At 63.0% G+C, this 24223-nt stretch overlaps 5 non-coding genes and 1 pseudogene across 5 annotated transcripts; all 6 read left to right on the top strand.

The window, feature by feature from the left end:
* The first annotated feature begins 3712 nt into the window (after positions 1–3712).
* Positions 3713–3831, top strand: LOC142864078 (5S ribosomal RNA). Its single transcript, XR_012914671.1, has one exon. It is a non-coding gene; the product is annotated as a 5S ribosomal RNA (ribosomal RNA).
* A 3793-nt stretch (positions 3832–7624) lies between these two features.
* On the top strand, positions 7625–7743 carry LOC142864077 (5S ribosomal RNA). The gene has a single exon (XR_012914670.1). It is a non-coding gene; the product is annotated as a 5S ribosomal RNA (ribosomal RNA).
* Positions 7744–11528: 3785 nt separating this feature from the next.
* On the top strand, positions 11529–11645 carry LOC142863932 (uncharacterized; annotated as a pseudogene).
* A 3791-nt stretch (positions 11646–15436) lies between these two features.
* On the top strand, positions 15437–15555 carry LOC142864076 (5S ribosomal RNA). Its single transcript, XR_012914669.1, has one exon. It is a non-coding gene; the product is annotated as a 5S ribosomal RNA (ribosomal RNA).
* Positions 15556–19346: 3791 nt separating this feature from the next.
* Positions 19347–19465, top strand: LOC142864075 (5S ribosomal RNA). Its single transcript, XR_012914668.1, has one exon. It is a non-coding gene; the product is annotated as a 5S ribosomal RNA (ribosomal RNA).
* A 3793-nt stretch (positions 19466–23258) lies between these two features.
* On the top strand, positions 23259–23377 carry LOC142864073 (5S ribosomal RNA). Its single transcript, XR_012914666.1, has one exon. It is a non-coding gene; the product is annotated as a 5S ribosomal RNA (ribosomal RNA).
* Positions 23378–24223: the final 846 nt, after the last annotated feature.

Here is a 24223-nt window from a genome sequence, read left to right as displayed (position 1 = left end):
ACCCTCAGCGCCCGCGCGGTGCCTGGCGCCCCAGCCCGCACCGTGGGGCCTCCTCTTGTCCCAAGCCGCGACACCGCCGCCACGCGGCAGCATGCGTGGCATCTGGACTGTCAGGTCTCAGACCAAAGGTCTGCTCTGTGGGAACCGACACGCTGGAGGAAACCTTGAGAGTCTGAGAGGGGAGGGAGTTCCAGAAGAAGGCCAGGATGTCATTTTGAGGGAGTATGTGACCAGAACTCGTCCCGTTGCTTTTGGGGTTCTATGGGCTACACGCAGGAATCTTTGGTGGTGGCACCTGATGTTGGGGGATCCGGAGTCACACCCAGACCTGCTCCACAGGCCTCCTTTTACTTTTCTCTTCGGATTCATTATTTTTAAAAAGTGTCTCTTACCTCTAGGATTGCATTTTCTTTTCTCTCTCTTTTCAAGCAGATGATGGGAGTACAAGTATTCAGGTGACATGTGTTGCCCGTGCCGCCCTCCCCCCTGTGTTCTTTTTTTTTTATTTTTTGAGACAGAGTCTCGTTTTGCTGCCCAGGCTAGAGTGAGTGCCATGGCGTCAGCCTAGCTCACAGCAACCTCAATCTCCGGGCTCAAGCAATCCTGCTGCCTCAGCCTCCCGAGTAGTTGGGACTACAGGCATGCACCACCACGCCCGGCTGTGTTTTTCTATATATATTAGTTGGCCAATTAATTTCTTTCTATTTTTAGTAGAGACGGGGTCTCGCTCTTGCTCAGGCTGGTTTCGAACTCCTGACCTGGAGCAATCCGCCCGCCTCGGCCTCCCAGAGAGCTAGGATTACAGGCGTGAGCCACCGCGCCCGGCCCCCCCTGTGTTCTTATTCATATACCTCTCATGTTGTTCCAGCGTATTGTGGGGGTACCAATGTTAAGGTCGGGTGCCTTGCCCTCTCCAAGCCTCCCCCCTCGGGTCAGAGCTTCAAGTGCGCCCATCCCCCAGTCGGTGCGCACCCACCCCATGCCTAATGGATGTGTATGCCCCTCCCCTCCCCCCACCCGCCCGACACCCACCCGATGAAGGTGATTCCTCTCCGTCCACTTAGGCGTCCATCCGTTCGTACCAATTTGCTGGTGAGCGCGCTCACGTGGTGCTCGTGTGTCCATTCTTGGGATACTTGGTTTACTGGAACGGGTTCCAGCTCTGGCCAGGAGAACACGAGAGGCGCCCTCTCACCGCTGCTCCTCACAGCCGAATGGCACTCCGTGGTGTCCACGCGCCACATTTTATTGATGCACTCCTGGATGGATGGGCACTCGGGTCGCTTCCACGTCTTTGGGATTGTGAATTGTGCCCTAACTGTAACCCTAACCCTTACCCAGCCCGTCTCCTCTGCCCCTGCCTGACGCACTCCTCCCCGGCCAGGCCCGTCACTGTCCTGGGCCCCCGCCTGACCGGCTCCTCCCCGCCCGGCCGGTCACCGTCCTCTGCCCCTGCCTGACACGCTCCTTCCCGCCCGGCCTCTCACCGTCCTCGGCCCCTGCCTGACCGGCTCCTCCGTCGCCTGGGCCTTCCAAGGGCTTGGTGTGGATGCTGCTTCCAGGAAGCCCTCCAGAAACCCGGCAGCAGGGTGGCCGCAGCAGTCTCCAGCAGCCGTCCCTAAGTCGCGTGAGTGCGGGGGACGTGCCCCCGCTGTGCCGCGGGGGCCCAGCCTGGTGTCTTCCCTGAGGCCCTGCGGCTGCCGGCTGGGCTGCCGCTCCCCGCAAGGGGAGAGCCGCGGAGGTGGGGACCGCCTCCTGATGGGGACGTACACGCAGCTCTCCACGTCGGATTCCGGGGCTCTCTGTCCTGCCCGAAGGCCCAGCTGGCCTGCGGGTCCTTAGAGTGGCAAAAACCTCCGAAAACTGAGACTGAGGGTCCGGTGGGTGTCTGCACTTTTGTGCTGGGCACCCCAGGGAGGCCCGGGGGCTGGCTGGACAACGTGGTCTGCTGGGCGGGGGGGGGGGGGGGGGTTGGAGGAGCAACTGATGCCCTTTGCACTTTGGGTAGCAAGAGTCTGAGGTGTCTCTGAGCCCTGTGCCCTGTGGGGGCGGGGCGGGGGGGAGGAGGAGGAGGAGGAGGAGGAGGTGGGAAGGGCCGGGGCCTGCAGTCCTGTTCCCGGGGTGGCACGGCAAGTGGCTTCTTCCACAGGCTGCTTGGCCTGGGCTCCCTGCACCTGGGCCTTTGGAGGACCGGCCCTGTGCTTGCCAACACTTCCTGCAGGGACCCAGAGCTGGGAGGTGGCATCTCTCAGCCCTATGTCGGGCAGAGCCCCAGCGGGCCATGCCCACAACCTCTCTCAGCACCGGTCCCCCAGAAGGCTCCTTTGGGACCAGGATTCTCTTGCGGTGACTCTTTAAGGTCTGGCCCCTGGATGGAGGGGCACCAGGAGTAGAGGAGCAGGAAGGGGAAGGGGGTGGCCATGCGAGGGGACACTTTGAGGCCAAGTCCCAGCTTCAGCCTGATCCTCCTGGGAACCCCGCTCTGAGACAAGGAGCCGGGCTTCGCATTCCCACAGCAGCCAGTCGTGGGCTGAGGACACCTGGGGCGTTGGGAACTCCCTGGCTTCTCCTGGGTTTAACGTCTAGAGCTGCTTGTGAATCGCGCCGCCACACACACCCGAGCGCAGGTGTCTTCCGCACAGACTGCGGGCCTCGCTCTTCTGAATGCCGCTAGCTCGCCACCCACCCACGGGTGAACCTGGTCAGGGTGCTTTCTCTCAGGGGCAGACTCTTTTCCGGGCGGGCTACCGGTGTCTCTGTTTGCTCGTTTCTTTCTTCCATTTCGGGAAAGTCTTCCTTGCTGGGTGTGGAAATCTCCTATGCCTTCCCTCGCCTATTCTGTCAGCTTTCAAATTCTCTTTCAGTTGCCACCCTCACAGATGGATTAGGAAACTCTTTCCGGTGCACTCATTAGTGAAATGACCTCCAGGAAGCTGGAATCCAATATCTAATGGCCGATTTTTAGCGAGTCCACACGCCAGGGTGGTCGGGGTCCAATGCAGCCCCGGCCAGGCCCAGGCCCCTTGGACTGGGCCACAGGAGGACACGGAGGAGGGTCCCGGCCCCCACGAAGCGGTGCCGGCAGTTCTCCACGGGCTTGGGCGTTTTCCAGAGGTAGGAGATGGAGGGGACTGATTTCTTCAGCACCCCCCAAACCACGCCACCCCACCCCACCCATGGGACACATCCCCAGAGAGAGACGCCCCATACACTGGCTGTGCCCCAGCCCTGGCCCGGGGGAATAGGCGGCAGCCCACCCACAGGGCGAGGGGGGGGGCACAGCTGAAAGGGGTTGTGGGGGAGGGCGGCCCCTGGCTGGGGTCAAAGGGCGAGCGTCCCGCGCGTGCGCAGTCAGCGGCAGCGACGCGCTGGGGGTGGGCAGCGGGTAGGTGAAGGAGGCCGGGCGAGGAGACGAGGGGGGCTGGGAGGGCTCCACCTTGGCGAGTCCAGCCGTGGAGGCGCATCTTGTGTGAGTGTGAGTGAGTGTGAGTGTGTGTGTGTGTGTATAGAGAGACAGCCCCCCACCCCGCCCCGCCCCGCCCCGCCCCGCCCCGCCCCGCCCATCACCCCCGTCCCTGGGAGCCAGCGGGACCCGGCCGGCGAACTCAACCGGCCCGGCCCGGCCCGGCGCGGGGCCTGGGGCGGGAGGCGGCGGCGGGGAAGCCCAGAGAGGCTCGGCTTCTCGAGCGGGGCAGGGGCGCCCTCCGCCGCCGTCTAGGGCCACACCACCCTGAACGCCCCCGATCTCGTCTGGTCTCGGAAGCTAAGCAGGGTCGGGCCTGGTTAGTACTTGGATGGGAGACCGCCTGGGAATACCGGGTGCCACAGGCTGCTGCTTTTTTTTTTTTTTGCCTCTTGTTCTGTCCCCTTTCTGGGAGCGCGGCGGCGGCCCGGGGTGGGGGTCACCCCCACCCTCAGCGCCCGCGCGGTGCCTGGCGCCCCAGCCCGCACCGTGGGGCCTCCTCTTGTCCCAAGCCGCGACACCGCCGCCACGCGGCAGCATGCGTGGCATCTGGACTGTCAGGTCTCAGACCAAAGGTCTGCTCTGTGGGAACCGACACGCTGGAGGAAACCTTGAGAGTCTGAGAGGGGAGGGAGTTCCAGAAGAAGGCCAGGATGTCATTTTGAGGGAGTATGTGACCAGAACTCGTCCCGTTGCTTTTGGGGTTCTATGGGCTACACGCAGGAATCTTTGGTGGTGGCACCTGATGTTGGGGGATCCGGAGTCACACCCAGACCTGCTCCACAGGCCTCCTTTTACTTTTCTCTTCGGATTCATTATTTTTAAAAAGTGTCTCTTACCTCTAGGATTGCATTTTCTTTTCTCTCTCTTTTCAAGCAGATGATGGGAGTACAAGTATTCAGGTGACATGTGTTGCCCGTGCCGCCCTCCCCCCTGTGTTCTTTTTTTTTTATTTTTTGAGACAGAGTCTCGTTTTGCTGCCCAGGCTAGAGTGAGTGCCATGGCGTCAGCCTAGCTCACAGCAACCTCAATCTCCGGGCTCAAGCAATCCTGCTGCCTCAGCCTCCCGAGTAGTTGGGACTACAGGCATGCACCACCACGCCCGGCTGTGTTTTTCTATATATATTAGTTGGCCAATTAATTTCTTTCTATTTTTAGTAGAGACGGGGTCTCGCTCTTGCTCAGGCTGGTTTCGAACTCCTGACCTGGAGCAATCCGCCCGCCTCGGCCTCCCAGAGAGCTAGGATTACAGGCGTGAGCCACCGCGCCCGGCCCCCCCTGTGTTCTTATTCATATACCTCTCATGTTGTTCCAGCGTATTGTGGGGGTACCAATGTTAAGGTCGGGTGCCTTGCCCTCTCCAAGCCTCCCCCCTCGGGTCAGAGCTTCAAGTGCGCCCATCCCCCAGTCGGTGCGCACCCACCCCATGCCTAATGGATGTGTATGCCCCTCCCCTCCCCCCACCCGCCCGACACCCACCCGATGAAGGTGATTCCTCTCCGTCCACTTAGGCGTCCATCCGTTCGTACCAATTTGCTGGTGAGCGCGCTCACGTGGTGCTCGTGTGTCCATTCTTGGGATACTTGGTTTACTGGAACGGGTTCCAGCTCTGGCCAGGAGAACACGAGAGGCGCCCTCTCACCGCTGCTCCTCACAGCCGAATGGCACTCCGTGGTGTCCACGCGCCACATTTTATTGATGCACTCCTGGATGGATGGGCACTCGGGTCGCTTCCACGTCTTTGGGATTGTGAATTGTGCCCTAACTGTAACCCTAACCCTTACCCAGCCCGTCTCCTCTGCCCCTGCCTGACGCACTCCTCCCCGGCCAGGCCCGTCACTGTCCTGGGCCCCCGCCTGACCGGCTCCTCCCCGCCCGGCCGGTCACCGTCCTCTGCCCCTGCCTGACACGCTCCTTCCCGCCCGGCCTCTCACCGTCCTCGGCCCCTGCCTGACCGGCTCCTCCGTCGCCTGGGCCTTCCAAGGGCTTGGTGTGGATGCTGCTTCCAGGAAGCCCTCCAGAAACCCGGCAGCAGGGTGGCCGCAGCAGTCTCCAGCAGCCGTCCCTAAGTCGCGTGAGTGCGGGGGACGTGCCCCCGCTGTGCCGCGGGGGCCCAGCCTGGTGTCTTCCCTGAGGCCCTGCGGCTGCCGGCTGGGCTGCCGCTCCCCGCAAGGGGAGAGCCGCGGAGGTGGGGACCGCCTCCTGATGGGGACGTACACGCAGCTCTCCACGTCGGATTCCGGGGCTCTCTGTCCTGCCCGAAGGCCCAGCTGGCCTGCGGGTCCTTAGAGTGGCAAAAACCTCCGAAAACTGAGACTGAGGGTCCGGTGGGTGTCTGCACTTTTGTGCTGGGCACCCCAGGGAGGCCCGGGGGCTGGCTGGACAACGTGGTCTGCTGGGCGGGGGGGGGGGGGGGGGGGTTGGAGGAGCAACTGATGCCCTTTGCACTTTGGGTAGCAAGAGTCTGAGGTGTCTCTGAGCCCTGTGCCCTGTGGGGGCGGGGCGGGGGGGAGGAGGAGGAGGAGGAGGAGGAGGTGGGAAGGGCCGGGGCCTGCAGTCCTGTTCCCGGGGTGGCACGGCAAGTGGCTTCTTCCACAGGCTGCTTGGCCTGGGCTCCCTGCACCTGGGCCTTTGGAGGACCGGCCCTGTGCTTGCCAACACTTCCTGCAGGGACCCAGAGCTGGGAGGTGGCATCTCTCAGCCCTATGTCGGGCAGAGCCCCAGCGGGCCATGCCCACAACCTCTCTCAGCACCGGTCCCCCAGAAGGCTCCTTTGGGACCAGGATTCTCTTGCGGTGACTCTTTAAGGTCTGGCCCCTGGATGGAGGGGCACCAGGAGTAGAGGAGCAGGAAGGGGAAGGGGGTGGCCATGCGAGGGGACACTTTGAGGCCAAGTCCCAGCTTCAGCCTGATCCTCCTGGGAACCCCGCTCTGAGACAAGGAGCCGGGCTTCGCATTCCCACAGCAGCCAGTCGTGGGCTGAGGACACCTGGGGCGTTGGGAACTCCCTGGCTTCTCCTGGGTTTAACGTCTAGAGCTGCTTGTGAATCGCGCCGCCACACACACCCGAGCGCAGGTGTCTTCCGCACAGACTGCGGGCCTCGCTCTTCTGAATGCCGCTAGCTCGCCACCCACCCACGGGTGAACCTGGTCAGGGTGCTTTCTCTCAGGGGCAGACTCTTTTCCGGGCGGGCTACCGGTGTCTCTGTTTGCTCGTTTCTTTCTTCCATTTCGGGAAAGTCTTCCTTGCTGGGTGTGGAAATCTCCTATGCCTTCCCTCGCCTATTCTGTCAGCTTTCAAATTCTCTTTCAGTTGCCACCCTCACAGATGGATTAGGAAACTCTTTCCGGTGCACTCATTAGTGAAATGACCTCCAGGAAGCTGGAATCCAATATCTAATGGCCGATTTTTAGCGAGTCCACACGCCAGGGTGGTCGGGGTCCAATGCAGCCCCGGCCAGGCCCAGGCCCCTTGGACTGGGCCACAGGAGGACACGGAGGAGGGTCCCGGCCCCCACGAAGCGGTGCCGGCAGTTCTCCACGGGCTTGGGCGTTTTCCAGAGGTAGGAGATGGAGGGGACTGATTTCTTCAGCACCCCCCAAACCACGCCACCCCACCCCACCCATGGGACACATCCCCAGAGAGAGACGCCCCATACACTGGCTGTGCCCCAGCCCTGGCCCGGGGGAATAGGCGGCAGCCCACCCACAGGGCGAGGGGGGGGGCACAGCTGAAAGGGGTTGTGGGGGAGGGCGGCCCCTGGCTGGGGTCAAAGGGCGAGCGTCCCGCGCGTGCGCAGTCAGCGGCAGCGACGCGCTGGGGGTGGGCAGCGGGTAGGTGAAGGAGGCCGGGCGAGGAGACGAGGGGGGCTGGGAGGGCTCCACCTTGGCGAGTCCAGCCGTGGAGGCGCATCTTGTGTGAGTGTGAGTGAGTGTGAGTGTGTGTGTGTGTGTATAGAGAGACAGCCCCCCACCCCGCCCCGCCCCGCCCCGCCCCGCCCCGCCCATCACCCCCGTCCCTGGGAGCCAGCGGGACCCGGCCGGCGAACTCAACCGGCCCGGCCCGGCCCGGCCCGGCGCGGGGCCTGGGGCGGGAGGCGGCGGCGGGGAAGCCCAGAGAGGCTCGGCTTCTCGAGCGGGGCAGGGGCGCCCTCCGCCGCCGTCTAGGGCCACACCACCCTGAACGCCCCCGATCTCGTCTGGTCTCGGAAGCTAAGCAGGGTCGGGCCTGGTTAGTACTTGGATGGGAGACCGCCTGGGAATACCGGGTGCCACAGGCTGCTGCTTTTTTTTTTTTTTGCCTCTTGTTCTGTCCCCTTTCTGGGAGCGCGGCGGCGGCCCGGGGTGGGGGTCACCCCCACCCTCAGCGCCCGCGCGGTGCCTGGCGCCCCAGCCCGCACCGTGGGGCCTCCTCTTGTCCCAAGCCGCGACACCGCCGCCACGCGGCAGCATGCGTGGCATCTGGACTGTCAGGTCTCAGACCAAAGGTCTGCTCTGTGGGAACCGACACGCTGGAGGAAACCTTGAGAGTCTGAGAGGGGAGGGAGTTCCAGAAGAAGGCCAGGATGTCATTTTGAGGGAGTATGTGACCAGAACTCGTCCCGTTGCTTTTGGGGTTCTATGGGCTACACGCAGGAATCTTTGGTGGTGGCACCTGATGTTGGGGGATCCGGAGTCACACCCAGACCTGCTCCACAGGCCTCCTTTTACTTTTCTCTTCGGATTCATTATTTTTAAAAAGTGTCTCTTACCTCTAGGATTGCATTTTCTTTTCTCTCTCTTTTCAAGCAGATGATGGGAGTACAAGTATTCAGGTGACATGTGTTGCCCGTGCCGCCCTCCCCCCTGTGTTCTTTTTTTTTTATTTTTTGAGACAGAGTCTCGTTTTGCTGCCCAGGCTAGAGTGAGTGCCATGGCGTCAGCCTAGCTCACAGCAACCTCAATCTCCGGGCTCAAGCAATCCTGCTGCCTCAGCCTCCCGAGTAGTTGGGACTACAGGCATGCACCACCACGCCCGGCTGTGTTTTTCTATATATATTAGTTGGCCAATTAATTTCTTTCTATTTTTAGTAGAGACGGGGTCTCGCTCTTGCTCAGGCTGGTTTCGAACTCCTGACCTGGAGCAATCCGCCCGCCTCGGCCTCCCAGAGAGCTAGGATTACAGGCGTGAGCCACCGCGCCCGGCCCCCCCTGTGTTCTTATTCATATACCTCTCATGTTGTTCCAGCGTATTGTGGGGGTACCAATGTTAAGGTCGGGTGCCTTGCCCTCTCCAAGCCTCCCCCCTCGGGTCAGAGCTTCAAGTGCGCCCATCCCCCAGTCGGTGCGCACCCACCCCATGCCTAATGGATGTGTATGCCCCTCCCCTCCCCCCACCCGCCCGACACCCACCCGATGAAGGTGATTCCTCTCCGTCCACTTAGGCGTCCATCCGTTCGTACCAATTTGCTGGTGAGCGCGCTCACGTGGTGCTCGTGTGTCCATTCTTGGGATACTTGGTTTACTGGAACGGGTTCCAGCTCTGGCCAGGAGAACACGAGAGGCGCCCTCTCACCGCTGCTCCTCACAGCCGAATGGCACTCCGTGGTGTCCACGCGCCACATTTTATTGATGCACTCCTGGATGGATGGGCACTCGGGTCGCTTCCACGTCTTTGGGATTGTGAATTGTGCCCTAACTGTAACCCTAACCCTTACCCAGCCCGTCTCCTCTGCCCCTGCCTGACGCACTCCTCCCCGGCCAGGCCCGTCACTGTCCTGGGCCCCCGCCTGACCGGCTCCTCCCCGCCCGGCCGGTCACCGTCCTCTGCCCCTGCCTGACACGCTCCTTCCCGCCCGGCCTCTCACCGTCCTCGGCCCCTGCCTGACCGGCTCCTCCGTCGCCTGGGCCTTCCAAGGGCTTGGTGTGGATGCTGCTTCCAGGAAGCCCTCCAGAAACCCGGCAGCAGGGTGGCCGCAGCAGTCTCCAGCAGCCGTCCCTAAGTCGCGTGAGTGCGGGGGACGTGCCCCCGCTGTGCCGCGGGGGCCCAGCCTGGTGTCTTCCCTGAGGCCCTGCGGCTGCCGGCTGGGCTGCCGCTCCCCGCAAGGGGAGAGCCGCGGAGGTGGGGACCGCCTCCTGATGGGGACGTACACGCAGCTCTCCACGTCGGATTCCGGGGCTCTCTGTCCTGCCCGAAGGCCCAGCTGGCCTGCGGGTACTTAGAGTGGCAAAAACCTCCGAAAACTGAGACTGAGGGTCCGGTGGGTGTCTGCACTTTTGTGCTGGGCACCCCAGGGAGGCCCGGGGGCTGGCTGGACAACGTGGTCTGCTGGGCGGGGGGGGGGGGGGTTGGAGGAGCAACTGATGCCCTTTGCACTTTGGGTAGCAAGAGTCTGAGGTGTCTCTGAGCCCTGTGCCCTGTGGGGGCGGGGCGGGGGGGAGGAGGAGGAGGAGGAGGAGGAGGTGGGAAGGGCCGGGGCCTGCAGTCCTGTTCCCGGGGTGGCACGGCAAGTGGCTTCTTCCACAGGCTGCTTGGCCTGGGCTCCCTGCACCTGGGCCTTTGGAGGACCGGCCCTGTGCTTGCCAACACTTCCTGCAGGGACCCAGAGCTGGGAGGTGGCATCTCTCAGCCCTATGTCGGGCAGAGCCCCAGCGGGCCATGCCCACAACCTCTCTCAGCACCGGTCCCCCAGAAGGCTCCTTTGGGACCAGGATTCTCTTGCGGTGACTCTTTAAGGTCTGGCCCCTGGATGGAGGGGCACCAGGAGTAGAGGAGCAGGAAGGGGAAGGGGGTGGCCATGCGAGGGGACACTTTGAGGCCAAGTCCCAGCTTCAGCCTGATCCTCCTGGGAACCCCGCTCTGAGACAAGGAGCCGGGCTTCGCATTCCCACAGCAGCCAGTCGTGGGCTGAGGACACCTGGGGCGTTGGGAACTCCCTGGCTTCTCCTGGGTTTAACGTCTAGAGCTGCTTGTGAATCGCGCCGCCACACACACCCGAGCGCAGGTGTCTTCCGCACAGACTGCGGGCCTCGCTCTTCTGAATGCCGCTAGCTCGCCACCCACCCACGGGTGAACCTGGTCAGGGTGCTTTCTCTCAGGGGCAGACTCTTTTCCGGGCGGGCTACCGGTGTCTCTGTTTGCTCGTTTCTTTCTTCCATTTCGGGAAAGTCTTCCTTGCTGGGTGTGGAAATCTCCTATGCCTTCCCTCGCCTATTCTGTCAGCTTTCAAATTCTCTTTCAGTTGCCACCCTCACAGATGGATTAGGAAACTCTTTCCGGTGCACTCATTAGTGAAATGACCTCCAGGAAGCTGGAATCCAATATCTAATGGCCGATTTTTAGCGAGTCCACACGCCAGGGTGGTCGGGGTCCAATGCAGCCCCGGCCAGGCCCAGGCCCCTTGGACTGGGCCACAGGAGGACACGGAGGAGGGTCCCGGCCCCCACGAAGCGGTGCCGGCAGTTCTCCACGGGCTTGGGCGTTTTCCAGAGGTAGGAGATGGAGGGGACTGATTTCTTCAGCACCCCCCAAACCACGCCACCCCACCCCACCCATGGGACACATCCCCAGAGAGAGACGCCCCATACACTGGCTGTGCCCCAGCCCTGGCCCGGGGGAATAGGCGGCAGCCCACCCACAGGGCGAGGGGGGGGGCACAGCTGAAAGGGGTTGTGGGGGAGGGCGGCCCCTGGCTGGGGTCAAAGGCCGAGCGTCCCGCGCGTGCGCAGTCAGCGGCAGCGACGCGCTGGGGGTGGGCAGCGGGTAGGTGAAGGAGGCCGGGCGAGGAGACGAGGGGGGCTGGGAGGGCTCCACCTTGGCGAGTCCAGCCGTGGAGGCGCATCTTGTGTGAGTGTGAGTGAGTGTGAGTGTGTGTGTGTGTGTATAGAGAGACAGCCCCCCACCCCGCCCCGCCCCGCCCCGCCCCGCCCCGCCCATCACCCCCGTCCCTGGGAGCCAGCGGGACCCGGCCGGCGAACTCAACCGGCCCGGCCCGGCCCGGCCCGGCGCGGGGCCTGGGGCGGGAGGCGGCGGCGGGGAAGCCCAGAGAGGCTCGGCTTCTCGAGCGGGGCAGGGGCGCCCTCCGCCGCCGGGCCACACCACCCTGAACGCCCCCGATCTCGTCTGGTCTCGGAAGCTAAGCAGGGTCGGGCCTGGTTAGTACTTGGATGGGAGACCGCCTGGGAATACCGGGTGCCACAGGCTGCTGCTTTTTTTTTTTTTTGCCTCTTGTTCTGTCCCCTTTCTGGGAGCGCGGCGGCGGCCCGGGGTGGGGGTCACCCCCACCCTCAGCGCCCGCGCGGTGCCTGGCGCCCCAGCCCGCACCGTGGGGCCTCCTCTTGTCCCAAGCCGCGACACCGCCGCCACGCGGCAGCATGCGTGGCATCTGGACTGTCAGGTCTCAGACCAAAGGTCTGCTCTGTGGGAACCGACACGCTGGAGGAAACCTTGAGAGTCTGAGAGGGGAGGGAGTTCCAGAAGAAGGCCAGGATGTCATTTTGAGGGAGTATGTGACCAGAACTCGTCCCGTTGCTTTTGGGGTTCTATGGGCTACACGCAGGAATCTTTGGTGGTGGCACCTGATGTTGGGGGATCCGGAGTCACACCCAGACCTGCTCCACAGGCCTCCTTTTACTTTTCTCTTCGGATTCATTATTTTTAAAAAGTGTCTCTTACCTCTAGGATTGCATTTTCTTTTCTCTCTCTTTTCAAGCAGATGATGGGAGTACAAGTATTCAGGTGACATGTGTTGCCCGTGCCGCCCTCCCCCCTGTGTTCTTTTTTTTTTATTTTTTGAGACAGAGTCTCGTTTTGCTGCCCAGGCTAGAGTGAGTGCCATGGCGTCAGCCTAGCTCACAGCAACCTCAATCTCCGGGCTCAAGCAATCCTGCTGCCTCAGCCTCCCGAGTAGTTGGGACTACAGGCATGCACCACCACGCCCGGCTGTGTTTTTCTATATATATTAGTTGGCCAATTAATTTCTTTCTATTTTTAGTAGAGACGGGGTCTCGCTCTTGCTCAGGCTGGTTTCGAACTCCTGACCTGGAGCAATCCGCCCGCCTCGGCCTCCCAGAGAGCTAGGATTACAGGCGTGAGCCACCGCGCCCGGCCCCCCCTGTGTTCTTATTCATATACCTCTCATGTTGTTCCAGCGTATTGTGGGGGTACCAATGTTAAGGTCGGGTGCCTTGCCCTCTCCAAGCCTCCCCCCTCGGGTCAGAGCTTCAAGTGCGCCCATCCCCCAGTCGGTGCGCACCCACCCCATGCCTAATGGATGTGTATGCCCCTCCCCTCCCCCCACCCGCCCGACACCCACCCGATGAAGGTGATTCCTCTCCGTCCACTTAGGCGTCCATCCGTTCGTACCAATTTGCTGGTGAGCGCGCTCACGTGGTGCTCGTGTGTCCATTCTTGGGATACTTGGTTTACTGGAACGGGTTCCAGCTCTGGCCAGGAGAACACGAGAGGCGCCCTCTCACCGCTGCTCCTCACAGCCGAATGGCACTCCGTGGTGTCCACGCGCCACATTTTATTGATGCACTCCTGGATGGATGGGCACTCGGGTCGCTTCCACGTCTTTGGGATTGTGAATTGTGCCCTAACTGTAACCCTAACCCTTACCCAGCCCGTCTCCTCTGCCCCTGCCTGACGCACTCCTCCCCGGCCAGGCCCGTCACTGTCCTGGGCCCCCGCCTGACCGGCTCCTCCCCGCCCGGCCGGTCACCGTCCTCTGCCCCTGCCTGACACGCTCCTTCCCGCCCGGCCTCTCACCGTCCTCGGCCCCTGCCTGACCGGCTCCTCCGTCGCCTGGGCCTTCCAAGGGCTTGGTGTGGATGCTGCTTCCAGGAAGCCCTCCAGAAACCCGGCAGCAGGGTGGCCGCAGCAGTCTCCAGCAGCCGTCCCTAAGTCGCGTGAGTGCGGGGGACGTGCCCCCGCTGTGCCGCGGGGGCCCAGCCTGGTGTCTTCCCTGAGGCCCTGCGGCTGCCGGCTGGGCTGCCGCTCCCCGCAAGGGGAGAGCCGCGGAGGTGGGGACCGCCTCCTGATGGGGACGTACACGCAGCTCTCCACGTCGGATTCCGGGGCTCTCTGTCCTGCCCGAAGGCCCAGCTGGCCTGCGGGTCCTTAGAGTGGCAAAAACCTCCGAAAACTGAGACTGAGGGTCCGGTGGGTGTCTGCACTTTTGTGCTGGGCACCCCAGGGAGGCCCGGGGGCTGGCTGGACAACGTGGTCTGCTGGGCGGGGGGGGGGGGGGGGGTTGGAGGAGCAACTGATGCCCTTTGCACTTTGGGTAGCAAGAGTCTGAGGTGTCTCTGAGCCCTGTGCCCTGTGGGGGCGGGGCGGGGGGGAGGAGGAGGAGGAGGAGGAGGAGGTGGGAAGGGCCGGGGCCTGCAGTCCTGTTCCCGGGGTGGCACGGCAAGTGGCTTCTTCCACAGGCTGCTTGGCCTGGGCTCCCTGCACCTGGGCCTTTGGAGGACCGGCCCTGTGCTTGCCAACACTTCCTGCAGGGACCCAGAGCTGGGAGGTGGCATCTCTCAGCCCTATGTCGGGCAGAGCCCCAGCGGGCCATGCCCACAACCTCTCTCAGCACCGGTCCCCCAGAAGGCTCCTTTGGGACCAGGATTCTCTTGCGGTGACTCTTTAAGGTCTGGCCCCTGGATGGAGGGGCACCAGGAGTAGAGGAGCAGGAAGGGGAAGGGGGTGGCCATGCGAGGGGACACTTTGAGGCCAAGTCCCAGCTTCAGCCTGATCCTCCTGGGAACCCCGCTCTGAGACAAGGAGCCGGGCTTCGCATTCCCACAGCAGCCAGTCGTGGGCTGAGGACACCTGGGGCGTTGGGAACTCCCTGGCTTCTCCTGGGTTTAACGTCTAGAGCTGCTTGTGAATCGCGCCGCCACACACACCCGAGCGCAGGTGTCTTCCGCACAGACTGCGGGCCTCGCTCTTCTGAATGCCGCTAGCTCGCCACCCACCCACGGGTGAACCTGGTCAGGGTGCTTTCTCTCAGGGGCAGACTCTTTTCCGGGCGGGCTACCGGTGTCTCTGTTTGCTCGTTTCTTTCTTCCATTTCGGGAAAGTCTTCCTTGCTGGGTGTGGAAATCTCCTATGCCTTCCCTCGCCTATTCTGTCAGCTTTCAAATTCTCTTTCAGTTGCCACCCTCACAGATGGATTAGGAAACTCTTTCCGGTGCACTCATTAGTGAAATGACCTCCAGGAAGCTGGAATCCAATATCTAATGGCCGATTTTTAGCGAGTCCACACGCCAGGGTGGTCGGGGTCCAATGCAGCCCCGGCCAGGCCCAGGCCCCTTGGACTGGGCCACAGGAGGACACGGAGGAGGGTCCCGGCCCCCACGAAGCGGTGCCGGCAGTTCTCCACGGGCTTGGGCGTTTTCCAGAGGTAGGAGATGGAGGGGACTGATTTCTTCAGCACCCCCCAAACCACGCCACCCCACCCCACCCATGGGACACATCCCCAGAGAGAGACGCCCCATACACTGGCTGTGCCCCAGCCCTGGCCCGGGGGAATAGGCGGCAGCCCACCCACAGGGCGAGGGGGGGGGCACAGCTGAAAGGGGTTGTGGGGGAGGGCGGCCCCTGGCTGGGGTCAAAGGGCGAGCGTCCCGCGCGTGCGCAGTCAGCGGCAGCGACGCGCTGGGGGTGGGCAGCGGGTAGGTGAAGGAGGCCGGGCGAGGAGACGAGGGGGGCTGGGAGGGCTCCACCTTGGCGAGTCCAGCCGTGGAGGCGCATCTTGTGTGAGTGTGAGTGAGTGTGAGTGTGTGTGTGTGTGTATAGAGAGACAGCCCCCCACCCCGCCCCGCCCCGCCCCGCCCCGCCCCGCCCCGCCCATCACCCCCGTCCCTGGGAGCCAGCGGGACCCGGCCGGCGAACTCAACCGGCCCGGCCCGGCCCGGCGCGGGGCCTGGGGCGGGAGGCGGCGGCGGGGAAGCCCAGAGAGGCTCGGCTTCTCGAGCGGGGCAGGGGCGCCCTCCGCCGCCGTCTAGGGCCACACCACCCTGAACGCCCCCGATCTCGTCTGGTCTCGGAAGCTAAGCAGGGTCGGGCCTGGTTAGTACTTGGATGGGAGACCGCCTGGGAATACCGGGTGCCACAGGCTGCTGCTTTTTTTTTTTTTTGCCTCTTGTTCTGTCCCCTTTCTGGGAGCGCGGCGGCGGCCCGGGGTGGGGGTCACCCCCACCCTCAGCGCCCGCGCGGTGCCTGGCGCCCCAGCCCGCACCGTGGGGCCTCCTCTTGTCCCAAGCCGCGACACCGCCGCCACGCGGCAGCATGCGTGGCATCTGGACTGTCAGGTCTCAGACCAAAGGTCTGCTCTGTGGGAACCGACACGCTGGAGGAAACCTTGAGAGTCTGAGAGGGGAGGGAGTTCCAGAAGAAGGCCAGGATGTCATTTTGAGGGAGTATGTGACCAGAACTCGTCCCGTTGCTTTTGGGGTTCTATGGGCTACACGCAGGAATCTTTGGTGGTGGCACCTGATGTTGGGGGATCCGGAGTCACACCCAGACCTGCTCCACAGGCCTCCTTTTACTTTTCTCTTCGGATTCATTATTTTTAAAAAGTGTCTCTTACCTCTAGGATTGCATTTTCTTTTCTCTCTCTTTTCAAGCAGATGATGGGAGTACAAGTATTCAGGTGACATGTGTTGCCCGTGCCGCCCTCCCCCCTGTGTTCTTTTTTTTTTATTTTTTGAGACAGAGTCTCGTTTTGCTGCCCAGGCTAGAGTGAGTGCCATGGCGTCAGCCTAGCTCACAGCAACCTCAATCTCCGGGCTCAAGCAATCCTGCTGCCTCAGCCTCCCGAGTAGTTGGGACTACAGGCATGCACCACCACGCCCGGCTGTGTTTTTCTATATATATTAGTTGGCCAATTAATTTCTTTCTATTTTTAGTAGAGACGGGGTCTCGCTCTTGCTCAGGCTGGTTTCGAACTCCTGACCTGGAGCAATCCGCCCGCCTCGGCCTCCCAGAGAGCTAGGATTACAGGCGTGAGCCACCGCGCCCGGCCCCCCCTGTGTTCTTATTCATATACCTCTCATGTTGTTCCAGCGTATTGTGGGGGTACCAATGTTAAGGTCGGGTGCCTTGCCCTCTCCAAGCCTCCCCCCTCGGGTCAGAGCTTCAAGTGCGCCCATCCCCCAGTCGGTGCGCACCCACCCCATGCCTAATGGATGTGTATGCCCCTCCCCTCCCCCCACCCGCCCGACACCCACCCGATGAAGGTGATTCCTCTCCGTCCACTTAGGCGTCCATCCGTTCGTACCAATTTGCTGGTGAGCGCGCTCACGTGGTGCTCGTGTGTCCATTCTTGGGATACTTGGTTTACTGGAACGGGTTCCAGCTCTGGCCAGGAGAACACGAGAGGCGCCCTCTCACCGCTGCTCCTCACAGCCGAATGGCACTCCGTGGTGTCCACGCGCCACATTTTATTGATGCACTCCTGGATGGATGGGCACTCGGGTCGCTTCCACGTCTTTGGGATTGTGAATTGTGCCCTAACTGTAACCCTAACCCTTACCCAGCCCGTCTCCTCTGCCCCTGCCTGACGCACTCCTCCCCGGCCAGGCCCGTCACTGTCCTGGGCCCCCGCCTGACCGGCTCCTCCCCGCCCGGCCGGTCACCGTCCTCTGCCCCTGCCTGACACGCTCCTTCCCGCCCGGCCTCTCACCGTCCTCGGCCCCTGCCTGACCGGCTCCTCCGTCGCCTGGGCCTTCCAAGGGCTTGGTGTGGATGCTGCTTCCAGGAAGCCCTCCAGAAACCCGGCAGCAGGGTGGCCGCAGCAGTCTCCAGCAGCCGTCCCTAAGTCGCGTGAGTGCGGGGGACGTGCCCCCGCTGTGCCGCGGGGGCCCAGCCTGGTGTCTTCCCTGAGGCCCTGCGGCTGCCGGCTGGGCTGCCGCTCCCCGCAAGGGGAGAGCCGCGGAGGTGGGGACCGCCTCCTGATGGGGACGTACACGCAGCTCTCCACGTCGGATTCCGGGGCTCTCTGTCCTGCCCGAAGGCCCAGCTGGCCTGCGGGTCCTTAGAGTGGCAAAAACCTCCGAAAACTGAGACTGAGGGTCCGGTGGGTGTCTGCACTTTTGTGCTGGGCACCCCAGGGAGGCCCGGGGGCTGGCTGGACAACGTGGTCTGCTGGGCGGGGGGGGGGGGGGGGGTTGGAGGAGCAACTGATGCCCTTTGCACTTTGGGTAGCAAGAGTCTGAGGTGTCTCTGAGCCCTGTGCCCTGTGGGGGCGGGGCGGGGGGGAGGAGGAGGAGGAGGAGGAGGAGGTGGGAAGGGCCGGGGCCTGCAGTCCTGTTCCCGGGGTGGCACGGCAAGTGGCTTCTTCCACAGGCTGCTTGGCCTGGGCTCCCTGCACCTGGGCCTTTGGAGGACCGGCCCTGTGCTTGCCAACACTTCCTGCAGGGACCCAGAGCTGGGAGGTGGCATCTCTCAGCCCTATGTCGGGCAGAGCCCCAGCGGGCCATGCCCACAACCTCTCTCAGCACCGGTCCCCCAGAAGGCTCCTTTGGGACCAGGATTCTCTTGCGGTGACTCTTTAAGGTCTGGCCCCTGGATGGAGGGGCACCAGGAGTAGAGGAGCAGGAAGGGGAAGGGGGTGGCCATGCGAGGGGACACTTTGAGGCCAAGTCCCAGCTTCAGCCTGATCCTCCTGGGAACCCCGCTCTGAGACAAGGAGCCGGGCTTCGCATTCCCACAGCAGCCAGTCGTGGGCTGAGGACACCTGGGGCGTTGGGAACTCCCTGGCTTCTCCTGGGTTTAACGTCTAGAGCTGCTTGTGAATCGCGCCGCCACACACACCCGAGCGCAGGTGTCTTCCGCACAGACTGCGGGCCTCGCTCTTCTGAATGCCGCTAGCTCGCCACCCACCCACGGGTGAACCTGGTCAGGGTGCTTTCTCTCAGGGGCAGACTCTTTTCCGGGCGGGCTACCGGTGTCTCTGTTTGCTCGTTTCTTTCTTCCATTTCGGGAAAGTCTTCCTTGCTGGGTGTGGAAATCTCCTATGCCTTCCCTCGCCTATTCTGTCAGCTTTCAAATTCTCTTTCAGTTGCCACCCTCACAGATGGATTAGGAAACTCTTTCCGGTGCACTCATTAGTGAAATGACCTCCAGGAAGCTGGAATCCAATATCTAATGGCCGATTTTTAGCGAGTCCACACGCCAGGGTGGTCGGGGTCCAATGCAGCCCCGGCCAGGCCCAGGCCCCTTGGACTGGGCCACAGGAGGACACGGAGGAGGGTCCCGGCCCCCACGAAGCGGTGCCGGCAGTTCTCCACGGGCTTGGGCGTTTTCCAGAGGTAGGAGATGGAGGGGACTGATTTCTTCAGCACCCCCCAAACCACGCCACCCCACCCCACCCATGGGACACATCCCCAGAGAGAGACGCCCCATACACTGGCTGTGCCCCAGCCCTGGCCCGGGGGAATAGGCGGCAGCCCACCCACAGGGCGAGGGGGGGGGCACAGCTGAAAGGGGTTGTGGGGGAGGGCGGCCCCTGGCTGGGGTCAAAGGGCGAGCGTCCCGCGCGTGCGCAGTCAGCGGCAGCGACGCGCTGGGGGTGGGCAGCGGGTAGGTGAAGGAGGCCGGGCGAGGAGACGAGGGGGGCTGGGAGGGCTCCACCTTGGCGAGTCCAGCCGTGGAGGCGCATCTTGTGTGAGTGTGAGTGAGTGTGAGTGTGTGTGTGTGTGTATAGAGAGACAGCCCCCCACCCCGCCCCGCCCCGCCCCGCCCCGCCCCGCCCCGCCCATCACCCCCGTCCCTGGGAGCCAGCGGGACCCGGCCGGCGAACTCAACCGGCCCGGCCCGGCCCGGCGCGGGGCCTGGGGCGGGAGGCGGCGGCGGGGAAGCCCAGAGAGGCTCGGCTTCTCGAGCGGGGCAGGGGCGCCCTCCGCCGCCGTCTAGGGCCACACCACCCTGAACGCCCCCGATCTCGTCTGGTCTCGGAAGCTAAGCAGGGTCGGGCCTGGTTAGTACTTGGATGGGAGACCGCCTGGGAATACCGGGTGCCACAGGCTGCTGCTTTTTTTTTTTTTTGCCTCTTGTTCTGTCCCCTTTCTGGGAGCGCGGCGGCGGCCCGGGGTGGGGGTCACCCCCACCCTCAGCGCCCGCGCGGTGCCTGGCGCCCCAGCCCGCACCGTGGGGCCTCCTCTTGTCCCAAGCCGCGACACCGCCGCCACGCGGCAGCATGCGTGGCATCTGGACTGTCAGGTCTCAGACCAAAGGTCTGCTCTGTGGGAACCGACACGCTGGAGGAAACCTTGAGAGTCTGAGAGGGGAGGGAGTTCCAGAAGAAGGCCAGGATGTCATTTTGAGGGAGTATGTGACCAGAACTCGTCCCGTTGCTTTTGGGGTTCTATGGGCTACACGCAGGAATCTTTGGTGGTGGCACCTGATGTTGGGGGATCCGGAGTCACACCCAGACCTGCTCCACAGGCCTCCTTTTACTTTTCTCTTCGGATTCATTATTTTTAAAAAGTGTCTCTTACCTCTAGGATTGCATTTTCTTTTCTCTCTCTTTTCAAGCAGATGATGGGAGTACAAGTATTCAGGTGACATGTGTTGCCCGTGCCGCCCTCCCCCCTGTGTTCTTTTTTTTTTATTTTTTGAGACAGAGTCTCGTTTTGCTGCCCAGGCTAGAGTGAGTGCCATGGCGTCAGCCTAGCTCACAGCAACCTCAATCTCCGGGCTCAAGCAATCCTGCTGCCTCAGCCTCCCGAGTAGTTGGGACTACAGGCATGCACCACCACGCCCGGCTGTGTTTTTCTATATATATTAGTTGGCCAATTAATTTCTTTCTATTTTTAGTAGAGACGGGGTCTCGCTCTTGCTCAGGCTGGTTTCGAACTCCTGACCTGGAGCAATCCGCCCGCCTCGGCCTCCCAGAGAGCTAGGATTACAGGCGTGAGCCACCGCGCCCGGCCCCCCCTGTGTTCTTATTCATATACCTCTCATGTTGTTCCAGCGTATTGTGGGGGTACCAATGTTAAGGTCGGGTGCCTTGCCCTCTCCAAGCCTCCCCCCTCGGGTCAGAGCTTCAAGTGCGCCCATCCCCCAGTCGGTGCGCACCCACCCCATGCCTAATGGATGTGTATGCCCCTCCCCTCCCCCCACCCGCCCGACACCCACCCGATGAAGGTGATTCCTCTCCGTCCACTTAGGCGTCCATCCGTTCGTACCAATTTGCTGGTGAGCGCGCTCACGTGGTGCTCGTGTGTCCATTCTTGGGATACTTGGTTTACTGGAACGGGTTCCAGCTCTGGCCAGGAGAACACGAGAGGCGCCCTCTCACCGCTGCTCCTCACAGCCGAATGGCACTCCGTGGTGTCCACGCGCCACATTTTATTGATGCACTCCTGGATGGATGGGCACTCGGGTCGCTTCCACGTCTTTGGGATTGTGAATTGTGCCCTAACTGTAACCCTAACCCTTACCCAGCCCGTCTCCTCTGCCCCTGCCTGACGCACTCCTCCCCGGCCAGGCCCGTCACTGTCCTGGGCCCCCGCCTGACCGGCTCCTCCCCGCCCGGCCGGTCACCGTCCTCTGCCCCTGCCTGACACGCTCCTTCCCGCCCGGCCTCTCACCGTCCTCGGCCCCTGCCTGACCGGCTCCTCCGTCGCCTGGGCCTTCCAAGGGCTTGGTGTGGATGCTGCTTCCAGGAAGCCCTCCAGAAACCCGGCAGCAGGGTGGCCGCAGCAGTCTCCAGCAGCCGTCCCTAAGTCGCGTGAGTGCGGGGGACGTGCCCCCGCTGTGCCGCGGGGGCCCAGCCTGGTGTCTTCCCTGAGGCCCTGCGGCTGCCGGCTGGGCTGCCGCTCCCCGCAAGGGGAGAGCCGCGGAGGTGGGGACCGCCTCCTGATGGGGACGTACACGCAGCTCTCCACGTCGGATTCCGGGGCTCTCTGTCCTGCCCGAAGGCCCAGCTGGCCTGCGGGTCCTTAGAGTGGCAAAAACCTCCGAAAACTGAGACTGAGGGTCCGGTGGGTGTCTGCACTTTTGTGCTGGGCACCCCAGGGAGGCCCGGGGGCTGGCTGGACAACGTGGTCTGCTGGGCGGGGGGGGGGGGGGGGGGGTTGGAGGAGCAACTGATGCCCTTTGCACTTTGGGTAGCAAGAGTCTGAGGTGTCTCTGAGCCCTGTGCCCTGTGGGGGCGGGGCGGGGGGGAGGAGGAGGAGGAGGAGGAGGAGGTGGGAAGGGCCGGGGCCTGCAGTCCTGTTCCCGGGGTGGCACGGCAAGTGGCTTCTTCCACAGGCTGCTTGGCCTGGGCTCCCTGCACCTGGGCCTTTGGAGGACCGGCCCTGTGCTTGCCAACACTTCCTGCAGGGACCCAGAGCTGGGAGGTGGCATCTCTCAGCCCTATGTCGGGCAGAGCCCCAGCGGGCCATGCCCACAACCTCTCTCAGCACCGGTCCCCCAGAAGGCTCCTTTGGGACCAGGATTCTCTTGCGGTGACTCTTTAAGGTCTGGCCCCTGGATGGAGGGGCACCAGGAGTAGAGGAGCAGGAAGGGGAAGGGGGTGGCCATGCGAGGGGACACTTTGAGGCCAAGTCCCAGCTTCAGCCTGATCCTCCTGGGAACCCCGCTCTGAGACAAGGAGCCGGGCTTCGCATTCCCACAGCAGCCAGTCGTGGGCTGAGGACACCTGGGGCGTTGGGAACTCCCTGGCTTCTCCTGGGTTTAACGTCTAGAGCTGCTTGTGAATCGCGCCGCCACACACACCCGAGCGCAGGTGTCTTCCGCACAGACTGCGGGCCTCGCTCTTCTGAATGCCGCTAGCTCGCCACCCACCCACGGGTGAACCTGGTCAGGGTGCTTTCTCTCAGGGGCAGACTCTTTTCCGGGCGGGCTACCGGTGTCTCTGTTTGCTCGTTTCTTTCTTCCATTTCGGGAAAGTCTTCCTTGCTGGGTGTGGAAATCTCCTATGCCTTCCCTCGCCTATTCTGTCAGCTTTCAAATTCTCTTTCAGTTGCCACCCTCACAGATGGATTAGGAAACTCTTTCCGGTGCACTCATTAGTGAAATGACCTCCAGGAAGCTGGAATCCAATATCTAATGGCCGATTTTTAGCGAGTCCACACGCCAGGGTGGTCGGGGTCCAATGCAGCCCCGGCCAGGCCCAGGCCCCTTGGACTGGGCCACAGGAGGACACGGAGGAGGGTCCCGGCCCCCACGAAGCGGTGCCGGCAGTTCTCCACGGGCTTGGGCGTTTTCCAGAGGTAGGAGATGGAGGGGACTGATTTCTTCAGCACCCCCCAAACCACGCCACCCCACCCCACCCATGGGACACATCCCCAGAGAGAGACGCCCCATACACTGGCTGTGCCCCAGCCCTGGCCCGGGGGAATAGGCGGCAGCCCACCCACAGGGCGAGGGGGGGGGCACAGCTGAAAGGGGTTGTGGGGGAGGGCGGCCCCTGGCTGGGGTCAAAGGGCGAGCGTCCCGCGCGTGCGCAGTCAGCGGCAGCGACGCGCTGGGGGTGGGCAGCGGGTAGGTGAAGGAGGCCGGGCGAGGAGACGAGGGGGGCTGGGAGGGCTCCACCTTGGCGAGTCCAGCCGTGGAGGCGCATCTTGTGTGAGTGTGAGTGAGTGTGAGTGTGTGTGTGTGTGTATAGAGAGACAGCCCCCCACCCCGCCCCGCCCCGCCCCGCCCCGCCCCGCCCATCACCCCCGTCCCTGGGAGCCAGCGGGACCCGGCCGGCGAACTCAACCGGCCCGGCCCGGCCCGGCCCGGCGCGGGGCCTGGGGCGGGAGGCGGCGGCGGGGAAGCCCAGAGAGGCTCGGCTTCTCGAGCGGGGCAGGGGCGCCCTCCGCCGCCGTCTAGGGCCACACCACCCTGAACGCCCCCGATCTCGTCTGGTCTCGGAAGCTAAGCAGGGTCGGGCCTGGTTAGTACTTGGATGGGAGACCGCCTGGGAATACCGGGTGCCACAGGCTGCTGCTTTTTTTTTTTTTTGCCTCTTGTTCTGTCCCCTTTCTGGGAGCGCGGCGGCGGCCCGGGGTGGGGGTCACCCCCACCCTCAGCGCCCGCGCGGTGCCTGGCGCCCCAGCCCGCACCGTGGGGCCTCCTCTTGTCCCAAGCCGCGACACCGCCGCCACGCGGCAGCATGCGTGGCATCTGGACTGTCAGGTCTCAGACCAAAGGTCTGCTCTGTGGGAACCGACACGCTGGAGGAAACCTTGAGAGTCTGAGAGGGGAGGGAGTTCCAGAAGAAGGCCAGGATGTCATTTTGAGGGAGTATGTGACCAGAACTCGTCCCGTTGCTTTTGGGGTTCTATGGGCTACACGCAGGAATCTTTGGTGGTGGCACCTGATGTTGGGGGATCCGGAGTCACACCCAGACCTGCTCCACAGGCCTCCTTTTACTTTTCTCTTCGGATTCATTATTTTTAAAAAGTGTCTCTTACCTCTAGGATTGCATTTTCTTTTCTCTCTCTTTTCAAGCAGATGATGGGAGTACAAGTATTCAGGTGACATGTGTTGCCCGTGCCGCCCTCCCCCCTGTGTTCTTTTTTTTTTATTTTTTGAGACAGAGTCTCGTTTTGCTGCCCAGGCTAGAGTGAGTGCCATGGCGTCAGCCTAGCTCACAGCAACCTCAATCTCCGGGCTCAAGCAATCCTGCTGCCTCAGCCTCCCGAGTAGTTGGGACTACAGGCATGCACCACCACGCCCGGCTGTGTTTTTCTATATATATTAGTTGGCCAATTAATTTCTTTCTATTTTTAGTAGAGACGGGGTCTCGCTCTTGCTCAGGCTGGTTTCGAACTCCTGACCTGGAGCAA

Source organism: Microcebus murinus, chromosome 23 (genome assembly GCF_040939455.1).
Source record: "Microcebus murinus isolate Inina chromosome 23, M.murinus_Inina_mat1.0, whole genome shotgun sequence".
Classification (NCBI taxonomy): Eukaryota; Metazoa; Chordata; class Mammalia; order Primates; family Cheirogaleidae; genus Microcebus; species Microcebus murinus.
Note: the sequence above shows the minus strand (reverse complement) of the source record. Positions and strands in the feature narration are given on the sequence as shown.